At 42.3% G+C, this 12,490-nt stretch overlaps 1 long non-coding RNA gene across 2 annotated transcripts in view; it reads left to right on the top strand.

Annotated features, from left to right (window-relative positions):
* The first annotated feature begins 939 nt into the window (after window positions 1-939).
* The window catches only part of LOC144592455 (uncharacterized), a 28,777-nt gene continuing 17,226 nt past the window's right edge, over window positions 940-12,490 (top strand). For both annotated transcript variants that reach the window (XR_013547130.1, XR_013547131.1), the window contains exons 1-3: window positions 940-974; window positions 10,182-10,298; window positions 12,165-12,281. This is a non-coding gene — a long non-coding RNA (uncharacterized LOC144592455). The remainder of the gene's footprint in view (window positions 975-10,181; window positions 10,299-12,164; window positions 12,282-12,490) is intronic.

The following is a 12,490-nucleotide window of genomic DNA, read 5'->3' as shown; positions in this document are numbered from 1 at the left end:
GCTTGATGAATCTAAGCATTGCAGCTGAAGGGAAACTGTTCCCATTGACGGAAAGGTCAAGAAGCAGGAGGCACAAAATAAAGGTCATTGGCAAAAAAACACCACTACTGTGTACAAATTAAATAAGATATTAATTAAAATATTGGTCTATTTTCTAGATAGTGGGGATAATGTTTTTGTTAAAACTTTTCATTCCTGAGTGCTGGGTGTGAGATGCAACACTAGGGGTTGTCATTGAAGCAAGGTTTAAAACAGAACTGACCCATCAATATCTGACTGGAAATAATTTGCAGGACTAAGGTGGAAATAGTGGGAAGTCCGACTAGCTCAAGAGCTGGCGTGGATTTGATGGGTTGGACAACATATTTTGCATGATTCTTTGAAAATACCATAAATGGAAATATTGGCCAAAAGTATTGACCCAACCTCTGCAGGGGCCATGCTCTTGAATTTCAATCCCTGTCTATTCTTTTTTAAACTAAATAAATGCATGTGCGTTTTATCTATTTGAATAAATGTGCAACTCTAATTGGGAAAGAGTTAATTTAGTGTAAACTTTAAGATTGCATTTGATTCCATGGGGTGTGTGGTGTTGACAATCTTGAAAAACCGAAAATTAGAATTTAGCGTTTTTGTCATATTGAAGCATGAGATGGCAGTTTTCCTCATTTCCTTGCTCTGTTTTATAATGACCATGCTGATTTGAGAAAATTAATGTTTTAAGTTAGACAATTGCGTGTTGCTAGGCTGCAAGCTTGGTTCTGAAAGGATTAACTTATTAAGTGTTAAAAAGTCTGTTACTATGGTGCATGTTACAGAGAGGCATTTCAAAGGATAGAACTGAACATATTGTGCAAAGCTGGTTGCTAAGCTTCCAATTTCAAAAGGAAATGCTAGCACTTAAAAGGATGCAGTTACAGTAAGTCAGTTGCCATGAAGCAAGCAGGCAGAGAGAACGACAGCATGACAGATAGGCAAGTAAAGCAGATGGATATTTCATAGATTTTAGAAGTCCATGGCATTACATCTTATAGATCCAGGACTGTTTAATTGATTTAAGTCACCCAATATCTAATTGAATGGAGGTACAGACATGTGGGCTAAATGGTCTGGTCCTCTTCTCTTGCACCAACACATCTAAATCATTTTGAATGCTTTCTTATCCTTGAGCTCAGTATTTAACTGATTAGTTCTCAATATCAGAGTCTATAATGATCACATTGTGATAAATGTACGGGCGGCACAGTGGCGCAGCGGTAGTTGTTGCCTTACAGCTCTTGCAGTACCGAATACCTGAGTTTGATCCCGACTACGGGTGCTGCCTGAACGGAGTTTGTACGTTCTCCCTGTGGCCGCATGGGTTTTCTCCGAGATTTTCGTTTTCCTCTCAGACTCCAAAGACGTACAGGTTTATGGGTTAATTGGCTTGGTAATAATGTCAATTGTCCCTAGTGTGTAAGATAATGTTAATGTGCGGGGATTGCTGTTCGCCGCGGACTCGGTGGGCCGAACGGTCTAAACTAAACTGAACTAAATGACACATTCTTAAGGCTGATACTGATTTCAGGCTGATAACGGACAAAGACCACTGCCTGTCCATTTAGGCTACGATGGGTTTTTTAACCAATTTTGTGGCCAAGGCTTCCACAGGTCTTGAGAGGCCAGTAAATTTCCTGAGTGTCTCTGGAGCTGGAGACAGGCTGGCAGAAGTTAAGATTTCTTTAGGACCAGAAACAGGAATATTTCTTCAAGCCAGGAAAAAGGCAGATGTTTCTTAGATCAGTATTTGATCAGATCCCTGCTGCACCTTCAGCAGCCCGTGAGCAGCCTTTCACCATATAGGGTCAATTATCATTGGCTATATATCCATTTGTACTTCAAAGGAATGTTAAAAAATTTCAAATTACACAGAACACTTGTTCCCTCATGATAATTGGGCAAATGCTTCTGGAACTTTCCCAAGATGTTGTCAATTGCTGCATTAGTTTGAACCTAAGGTTGTAAACGAAGGAACAAATGTTCAGGCCCTCTGCTGGGTGAATGGAGTTAAAATATAGAAAATATCCTTTGGCATTCATCATAATCTGATACTGGGATAATTCCTAAATTGAAAACAGATATTTGATAACATTTATTTAATTCTTTAAAAAAAACCACAGTAAAACAATTTAGAACACGTTGAAATTGAAAAAGTGGATCCAGGATCAGCTAATGGAGTTTAATTCAGATAAGTGTGAAGTGAAGTTTAGGAAGTCGAACCAGGGCTTGATTTTCACAGTGAATGATAGGGCCCAGGGGAGTGTTGTAGAACAGAGAGACCTAGAATAACAAGTACATATTTCCCTGAAAGTGGCATCGGAGGAAAATAATGTGGTGAAGAAGCTTTTGGTACATTGGCCATCATCAGGCAGGGAACTGAGTGTAAAAGTCGAGACGTTGTGTAACAGTTGTACAAGACGTTCGTGAGGCCACACTTGGAGTATTATATTCAGTTATGTTCATCCTGCCATTAAGCTGGAAAGGTCGCAGATAAGATTTACAATGATTTTGCCAGTGTTTTCCCTGTGACCGTGTGGGTTTTCTCTGGGTGCTCCGGTTACCTCCCACATTGCAAAGACATGCAGGTTTGTAGGTTAATTGGCTTCTGTAAATGGTCCCTAGTTTGCAGACCATAGAACTAATGTACAGGTGATCAATGTTTGGTGTGAAACATTGATATCTCTCAGGTCTAAGTTATCACAAAATGCTGGATCTTGGAGAGAAAGAATGGGTGACGTTTCAGGTCAAGACCCTTCTTCAGACTAATGTCTAAGTCAGGTCTAAGTAGTGAGATATGGCAGACAGTCCAGCAAATTCCTACTTAGGCAAACTACCCTATTGCTGATGGACTGTGAAGTCCTTCCCTAGTTCTAATTTACCTTCTCTCCATATTAGGAAGGTGTGTGTGTGTGTGTATGCAATTGATGTAATGTAGCTGAAATTGTAGAAGCAATAATTTTTCAGAATCATACAGTAGGTGGGATAGGAGATACTGTACTGCTTACAGTCCAAAAGGATTGCCAACCAAATTTCATGGGGAAGCATTTCCCTTTGTGACTTACTTGCTAGAAAATCAAAACCATGTAAGTAAAGGACACATTTATAATAACTTTTCTAATAGTGAGCAGAGGCATTTTTTTTTCTGTAAATAATTTTAGCATATGAACCCTTCAGTAATTATTACCAGCATTGATGGTGATCTTACAATTTGCATTACTATTAAAATCAGTTGGATGTGGTTAGGTTTTGAACATTTGGTGTTTAAAATGCAACTTCCGGAGATCCAATGCACTGCATTTTGAACACTGGGAAGTAGATTCACTCCTTCAATTCCCCACACTTTTATGTTCTCAATTTCAGGTACGCCAATGAGAGAAGGTTGCAGACAGGGAGGAATCACTTGGAATTCTTGCATGCATCTCTTATAGTTTACAAAATGGCAATGGCAGATTCTTGTCTGGTTTTGGTTTTTAGATTTGGCTGATCATTTACTTCAAACAGACATTGCAAAAGAATAAATTAACTTTAAAGTAAGAATAAATAAACTAATAAATAAAGGAACTACCAAGCATTCTCTTGTCTGCTACTATTTACTGCAAACACCCAAATGGCGAAATGTGCATAGTTTTGAACAAGTGTAAGCTTAGATTTTGGCTGAATAAATTATTCTTGTCTTTTGAATGGTATAATCCACGTGCAATTTAATGCCATGAGGCATGAGTCAGATCAGACCTATACGCCGATTGGAAACCAGCATTAAGGGAGAAAAATCATAGAGTGCTTCTGCAGCATTGGCAATTCTTTCACAGCAATTAAATCAAATTGAAATATCAGCAGTGAGGAGATTTTTTTCAGGGTTTCAGGGTTTCTGATTTATTTTGGTACAAAGGGTTTTCAAATGGGCTTAAAACCTAACGTTGCCACAAATGACTGATGATTGAGATATTCAGCAACCCGGCAAATAGCTATAGCAGCAAGTGACCCACCAGGATGGCACTCTAAACTCAATTGGCTTTCTTTATAAGCTCCAAGGAATGTAATTATTCAATAGACAATAGACCTTGGGGAGTGCTGGGGACTGGCAATAATGGATCATGGCCCACTATACACCCATTGCACTCTATCTGATTTACCTTTCCATTGTCATCTACTCGCGGCCTTCTGCCAAAATGTCTATGTTAGTTACAAGAATGGAATATGTGTGGGAAGGAACAGCAGATCCTGGCCTACACCAAAAATAGACACAAACATCCGGGGTAACTCAGTGGGTGAGTCAGCATCTCTGGAGAGAAGGAATGGGCGATGTTTCGGGTCGAGATCCATCTTCAGAATAAGAATGGAATACTTTTGCTTCTGCCCATTTTGAGTTTCACCCGGTGCTCTTGGCTCCAGACCTCATCACAGCCTTTAAACTGAATATGGAGCAAACAGCTGATTTTGAAAGGTGAGGAGAAAGTGACTGCCCTTGATAATAAGATATTTGGCCAAGAGCGGTATCCTCGTAAAATTGAGGTCAGTGGGTATCAAAGGGAAACATTCCTATGGTTGCAGTCAGACATTGCAAAAAGGAGGATGGTTGTGGATGCCAGAGGTCAATCATCCCAGTTCCAGTACATCACTGCAGGAGCTTCCCAAGGCAGTGACCCACACCCAGCCATGCTCAGCTGCTTCATCATAGAAACATAGAAAATAGATGCAGGAATAGGCCATTCAGCCCTTTGAACCAGCACCGCCATTCAATATGATCATGGCTGATCATCCAAAATCAGTATTCCGTTCCTGCTTTCTCCACATATCCCTTGGTTCCATTAGCCGTAAGAGATAAATCTAACTCTCTTGAATACATCCAGCGAATTGACCTCCACTGCCTTCTGTGGCAGAGAATTACACAGATTCACAACTCTCTGGGTGAAAACGTTTTTCCTCATCTCAGTCCTAAATGGCCTACCCCTTATTCTTAAACCGTGATCCCTGGTTCTGGATTCCCCCGACATGGGGAATATTTTTCCTGCATCTATCCTGTCAAATTCCTTAAGAATTTTATATGTTTCTCCAAGATCCCCACTCATTCTGCTAAATTCCAGTGAATATAAGCCCAGTCGATCCATTCTTTCATCATATGTCAGTCCCGCCATTCCGGGAATTAACCTGGTGAACCTACGTTGCACTCCCTCAATAGCAAGAACGTCCTTCCTCAAATTAGGAGACCAAAACTGTACACAATACTCCAGGTGTGGTCTCACCAGGGCCTTGTACAACTGCAGTAGGACCTCCTTACTCCTATACTCAAATATTCAAATCAATGACCTTTCTTCCATCATAAAATGAGTAGTAGGGATGTTCACTAATATTGCACAATGGTTATTCGAATCCCACCCCATGAGGCAGCTCATGCCTGCATATAGACGAGGTCTAGATAACATTCAGGCATGGGATGTTATGTGAAAAGAAACATTCAAATTTCCTTGACATTTGGTGGCATTACGATTGTCAACTTTCCGAACATCAATCTCCTGGAAGGTAACCATTGATCAGAAACTCAACTGGATCTGCCACATAAATACCATGGGTACAAGAGTAGGTCAGAAAATGGATGCTCTGCAGGCAGTGACTCACCTCCTGGCACTGCAGTGTCTTTCCACCATCAACAGGGTCCAATTGAAACGCTCTCCAATTGCCTGATGAGTACAGAAACAATAACAATAGTGGCTAGGCAACATTTCAGGTCAAGACCCTTCTTCATCCTGAATGTTGGAGGGTGAAGTGGGGGTGGGACAAAACCAGGCAAGTAATAGGTGGGTACAGATGAGGGGGAGTTTGATTGGTAGATGAGTAGACAATGGATGTTTCCACCAGTGGGAGAGCCTAGGACCAGAGGTCATGGCCTCAGAATTAAAGGACATTCTTTTAGGAAGGAGATGAGGAGGAATTTCTTTAGTCAGAGATTGGTGAATCTGTGGAATTATTTGCCACAGAAGGCTGTGGAGGCCAGGTCAGTGGACATATTTAAGGCAGATGTGGATAGATTCTTGATTAGCACAGATGTCAGAGGTTATAGGGAGAAGGCAGGAGAATGGGGCTAGGAGGGAGAGGTAGATCAGCCATGATTGGATGGTGGAGTAGACTTGATGGGCCAAATGGCCTAATTCTACTCCTATCACTTATGATCTTATGATCTTATGATCTTGACAAAGGCCAGAGATGGGGGAAAAAAATGCAAAAGGCTGTGGGATAAGGAGAGAAGAAGTGTGAAATGTGAAGCCAGAGGAAGGGATATATGTGGAAGGGGACAGAGCAAAGGGGAATGGGGGACAGGACGGTGGGAGGAATGGCTGTGCATCTGGCTGGGACACAGAGAGAGGGGAGGGGGGAAGAGGAGGAAGGGTCTGGCAGGAGGGGGGGGGGGTGCTGTTGGTTGGTTATATAATACTGGAGACACAACATCAATTTAAGATTCTGAGACCAGGAATTACCACAGTTAGCCTTGGTGGATACAGCATGGTAGCACAACAGTTAAATTACTGGACGAGCCACCAGAGTTCTGCATCATTATTCAAATTGCGGCAGATGGGAAATTTAAGAAAATAAATAAATATGGACTAAAACAAATAGAAAGGTTTCTCGGCAACACTCACTACGAAAACTACTGAATTATTGTATGAAACCATCTGGTCCATGTAAGGTTTCGGGGAAGAGAATCTGCTGTTCCAATCTGGTCGAGATAAATGTGATGCCATTCACCCCACTGCCTCCTTGGTTCAGGAGCAATTGGAGAAGTGAAATACAGGCTGGCATTGTCAGTAGCATCCATGTTCTACGAAGGACTAAATAAAGTACAGACCTTAAAATAGAAATGCAACTCATGGAGGTTAGGGCAGATTGTGATTTGGGAGAGGAGAGAAATATTTGAAAACTTTTAAAACCCTAACAAAGGAGAGCTTGATTTCTCTTTTATTATCTGGCTATTTCCAGCACCACACTGCCTTAGCTTCCACATTCCATCCAGCAGATGAGTGCTCCATGAATCATTCAGGTGCTGACAGGTACCTAACTGTTCAGATGGAGCCCTCTCTGGCTGTCTCTAGCTGTTCAGGCAGGCCAGTCACCTGATTTCCTCGCTAAATGTCTTAGTTTAGTTTAGTTTAGTTTATTGCCACGTGTACCAGGGTAGGGTGCAAAGGTTATTTTTTCTTCCAACACTTGCATTGGTTCTGCGTTTCTCAACATTCATTTTAACTCACAGCAATGCAGCTTCCATCAGCACTGATGCGAAATTCTGTCGTAAGCTCAAAGTAATAGTGAAATGCTGAACAAGTCAAGTAGCATTTATAGAGAAGGAGACAGAGACAGAGTGAATGGTTTCAGGTCAATAATCTTCCATCAAAGCATGGAAACTCCAATGGAAAATCATTGACCTGAGATATTTGGCCAAATCTTGGTGGCTACAGGTGATGTTTCCGATTAGAAACATACAGTTACTTAAACTGCAGTATGTCCTGTTTGGTTGTGCGTGACAAAATCTGTCAGCTTACTCTACCACTGAACTCCCACATTAAGCTGGGGAATCTCCCCTCGGAATCCAGTGTGGGATCCAAAACCCCATTGACTTCAGTGAAGGCTGTCGAATTGTCAATAGTGCTTCATTGTCGTGTATGCAACTGCACAGTGAAATTCTGTTAGCATATATTACACGTGCGGGCGCCGATATTATTGGCGCCATTATCCAAAGTCCAGTCGGCCCGCACGCTCGGAGTACTGGAGCAGTTCCCACAAACCAACGTCCCTCTCCTCTCTTCGCCCGGCCACCTTTGTGTCCCAGGGGCTACATGAAGGCGCTGGAGGCATTACCCTGGTTCACCTTCCTACTGAGTCCGACTACTCCAGCTCCCTCCCAGTTACACTGTCCGCCAAGCCGTCAGGAAAGGTTCCGCCGACCACGAGCCTTTGGCTGAAATCCTGACGGCATTCAGGAAGCAAAGGCACTTAAAAATTATTTTACTTTATTTTGCTTTTAAGCTAACTTTAGCTAAAGCAGTTCTTACAGTCAAGTAACCTTCTGAAAATGTCTGATACTAAAAATGCTTTTAAGAAGATTGTAAGACATATTAAATGTTGCAAGCAGGTTTATTACTGAGGTAATATTATTTCAGTAACAGGCAGAATACCTACTGGCCACAAAATTCAGTTTGATATGATGCAGTTTTTTTCTTGGACACGGGATAAGTCAAAATGGTACTAGAATGCAATGTGGATTTGTGTGTTCATGGAGTAAATTGCAATGGTTGCCGATTAGGAGAGGTATTAGCACATGCTATTAATAAAGCCAAAAATATGCAGATTAAGGCAGATGATGATGTCAATCACTGTTCAACACTGATTTCATGCTAACACTGCCTTTTTAGAACTCAGTGCTTCGGTTAACACCCTCTTTTAATCTTATGGATTCGAATATGTGTTTATCGGCAGGAAGGGTTCTTCACTGGTTTCATTTAAAGAGATCGTTAACCATTTTTTTGGTTAGTTGCAAGTGGCTTCTAATTAATTCTAATTTCTAATTGCTCCTGCTAGTATTCTGCAAGTCATTGATGCATTCAAGCACTCAAGCACCACACATCACTGCTGGAAACTTCAGTGATAGGCAGCTGGGCACTTGCTTGGAATACAGCATGACTAGGAACATGAGCAGTGGGCTCAGAGAACTGGACAAGCTGGTAAAAGAGGGTGTTAAAAGGAGGCGTCTTAGCTGGCCAAACCCATCCAGTGTCTTGCGTGAAAAGATTTTCCTTACGGTATCTCAATCAGCAAGAGCATGTGAATTATTTCTGTGTTATAAAGTTTTCCTTGCCGAAACATTCCTGCTGATCCAGCCATAACCACAAATGAGACTAATAATGCTCACGGGTGTCATTGCTAATGCATCTTCGTTGCGTTGGGTTTTCTCCAAGATGGAATTTCAATTTTTTGCAAGATCTCACTGACGTTGTCCCTGCTAAAAGAATGCAACTAACAATCTCGATTCAAAGCAAAATGATTACATTGTCAGTTCCAAGAAAGCAACAGGAAGTGTGTCATTGTACCTTCTCAAGGATTACAGGCATCTTCGTGTTGCCAAGTGTCGTTGACTGCACATTTGTCATTTTTTGAGCATCAGTGGTACCACAAATACAAGGGTTCTCAGTGGCTATGTGAGTTTAGTTCAGTTTAGTTTAGTTTAGAGATACAGCATGGAAACAGGCCCTTCGGCCCACTGGGTCCAGGCCGACCAGCGATCCCCACACATTAACAATATCCTACACACACTAGGGGCAATTTTTACCTTTACCAAGCCAATTAACCTAGAAACCTGTATGTCTTTGGAGAGTGGGAGGAAACTGAAGATCTCAGAGAAAACCCACGCAGGTCACGGGAAGAGCGTACAAACTCCTTACAACCAGCACCCGTAGTCGGGTCTCCGGCGCTGCAAGTGCTATAAGGCAGCAACTCTACCGTTGCGCCACCGTGCTGCCCATGCCATGCTGCATATAGTTAGTACATCATTGATATATTCTTGTATTAGTTAATGTCTTTCAAGAAAATGGAAGCTTCACGCTAATATAAATCAATTTTAAATACAAGACGGACGCCAATGGAAGAACATTCACATGTTGCACTGGGATTTAATTAAGATATTTGTTGATCTGTGTAATATTGAAGGAGTGGGGTCCTTTTTCAAAAAAGTTATGTTGGCAAAGTTGGCATGTTCGTATCAATGAAGTTTCAAGGAATGCTTTCTGCATTTGAGCCACCATAATAAATCAAATAAAGTCAGAGATTATCAAAGCTTGGGACTATATGTTTCAACTTATATTTACAAGGACAACGTGCAAAGAATTAGAGTCATATTGACACATGGCATATGATACAATGGGCCACTGGCATACTGAAGCAAAGTTTTCACTGACTTCAGTTTAGAGTAGAATGGGTTTCAGAGGATGTTCTGATTCATGTTGTACACCCTAAATGTTGTGAGTTCACAGCCCTTACAGCCAGTGTTGCAGTGCTAATTTTTTAGGTGCAGGAACTGTCACTGGTGCCAGGGCGGCCGCTGTTAAATTCCCCGCTGGTTAAAATTCCCCGCTGTTTATTTTGGGATTTGTTTACAGAGGTGGTGGAGCGACGCTCCGGTGAGCTCCAGCAGCACTGCATCCCTGCTTACAACCAGCTACAACATATTCCAAAACAAATGTGGAGCAAGGAGGAAGAGAATGCAAACGTGACAGGTAGGGGAAGGAAACACACAACTTGGGTAACCAGTTCATTGTTAGGCTGTGCCACAGTCAGCTGCTGCAAAGCAGGTAAACTGAAACCAAATTCCTATTCAAGGTTGTCCCACAAATCATCTTCTCTCTATCACTGACCACTACAGGGCTAAACGAGCTGTCAAACAAAATAAAAATCCGGAGTCAAATTTGTAAAGCAAAGAATGTCATACTGCATGGAAATGTAAAATGTTCAAACTGTACACTCCATGCCAAGCATGTACCAATGCTCCTCCTAGTGCTACAGTGTAGTGCTCCCCCAATATTCTCCCATAGCTGTGGTTGCATCCTGGTTTTTAATGGGGAAGACTGTAGTTGGCTTTAGAAGGAGACTATTTAAGAACAGTAAACCCTCACAATACCAGACTTCTATTGGAGGAACAGCACCTCATATGTCGCTTGGGCAGCTTACACCCTAGCGGTATGAACATTGACTTCTTTAACTGTAAGTAACCCTAGCTTTCCTTCTCTCTCCATCCCTCCCCTTCCCAGTTCTCCGACCAGTCTTACTGTCTCCAACTACATTTTGTCTCTGTTTACTTTGTTGTTACCCTCTCCCAACTAACAATGATCTATTCTCCATTTTCCTTGATCTCCATTTCCTTTGTCCTGTTTTCACACCTTACACTTTCTTATCTATACTCTTCCTTATCTATGTACCTCCCTCTCCCCTGACATCAGTCTGAAGAAGGGTCTCGACCCAAAACGCGACCCATTCCTTTTCTCCAGTGATGCTGCCTGTCCCGCTGAGTGACTCCTGCATTTTGTGTCTATCTCCTTTATGGTGGATTTCGGTTATACGAGGCTATCATTGTGCCCCCCCCACCCCACCCCACCCCACCCCACCCACCCCACCCCACCCCCACCTCACCTACTTCCACCAGTTACCCAACAAACTGGTGTCACGTGGCGTTCTTCTGGTCATGGGAGCGAAGAGAGCGAGCAGCATGACGGCGACGTGAGTACAATTCCCTCACCTGATGCATCCTGTGTGGGATCGGGGACTCTGCAGCTCACCAACCTGCGCGAGATAACCACTTATGAGGTGTTTGCGCAGTAATCAACCAGAACAATCAGAACCTGTGTGCTCCCACTTGTTCAACTCCCCCCACAATGCATCTCTTCCCTCTCAGCCTTGGGTTAAACTTTACCCCCCCACCCCCCTCACTCAGTCACAGTGGACAATCGGTAATAACGGGCGCCAGCTCTCCCTCCGTGGTCCATTATTGTGAGGGTTTACTGTAGTGTCGGCTAGCTTTAAGTGATAGCTCCCCCCCCCCCCCCCCCGCCACCCCCTTCATATTGTCTCCAGTTGAAATTTGCAGCCATTTAATGGAACAGTTAGTTATGTCTGCACGGAGTAATCATGCAAAATAGCAAAAAAAACACAAAAACTGGCAAACTGAAAACAAGCTAAAGTTAATCACTGTAGCAATGCCTGTATTTGATTGGATGGGCGGCTCATCTAATTTAGCCCCACTAAATAGCAGGGCCGTTCACCCAATCAAAGGCGTGTGCTTGTAGAACTGCGGGGAATTCTTTCTGGTTTCATGTAAGAGATTGTCTGACTCGTGTCGATGAAGCAAACTGAGGTCTTTAGGAATCTGTGCTTTTGTTTAACTTGTTGGCTGAAACAAGCAAAAATTATTTTTAGAGGCACGCAAGGACAAAACATTGTAGAACGCAAAAAAGAAAAAATATATATGGTTTGATAAGTAGGCTTGGGAATGCAGATTCATAACCTGGCAATGTGAACTTCGAGTTTGCCTTGTTGAATATAATATGTAAACTGTGATGAAAGTGGCATAAATTTGTGATTTTTGGCAGAGGCTGGTGAGTGATCCAGAGACTGAGGTCCAACCTAACAGATTTTAAGTAAAATCACTACTTTACCATAAAAGAGGGGGAAATACTTCACCCAAAGCTGCAGTTCAGAATCCTAAGGTTTGAATATTTTTGTGTTTTATAAGCATGGTTACACCGCTAAATTGCAAATTTTAGGGAAAAAAACAACAATTTGTATTGCTCCCCTGTTAGTTTCTATGGAAACTTGTTCTGTTAATGGTTATCTGCTGCACGGAGTTTGCAAAGTCGTTTGTTGCACAGTGGCATTTATACCTGCGCATGATGATGTCACAGCATCATCTATTGTG

The sequence above is a fragment of the Rhinoraja longicauda genome, chromosome 3 (assembly GCF_053455715.1).
Source record: "Rhinoraja longicauda isolate Sanriku21f chromosome 3, sRhiLon1.1, whole genome shotgun sequence".
NCBI lineage: Eukaryota > Metazoa > Chordata > Chondrichthyes > Rajiformes > Arhynchobatidae > Rhinoraja > Rhinoraja longicauda.
The sequence above is the reverse complement of the archived record's forward strand: the minus strand, read 5'-3'. Positions and strand labels throughout refer to the sequence as shown.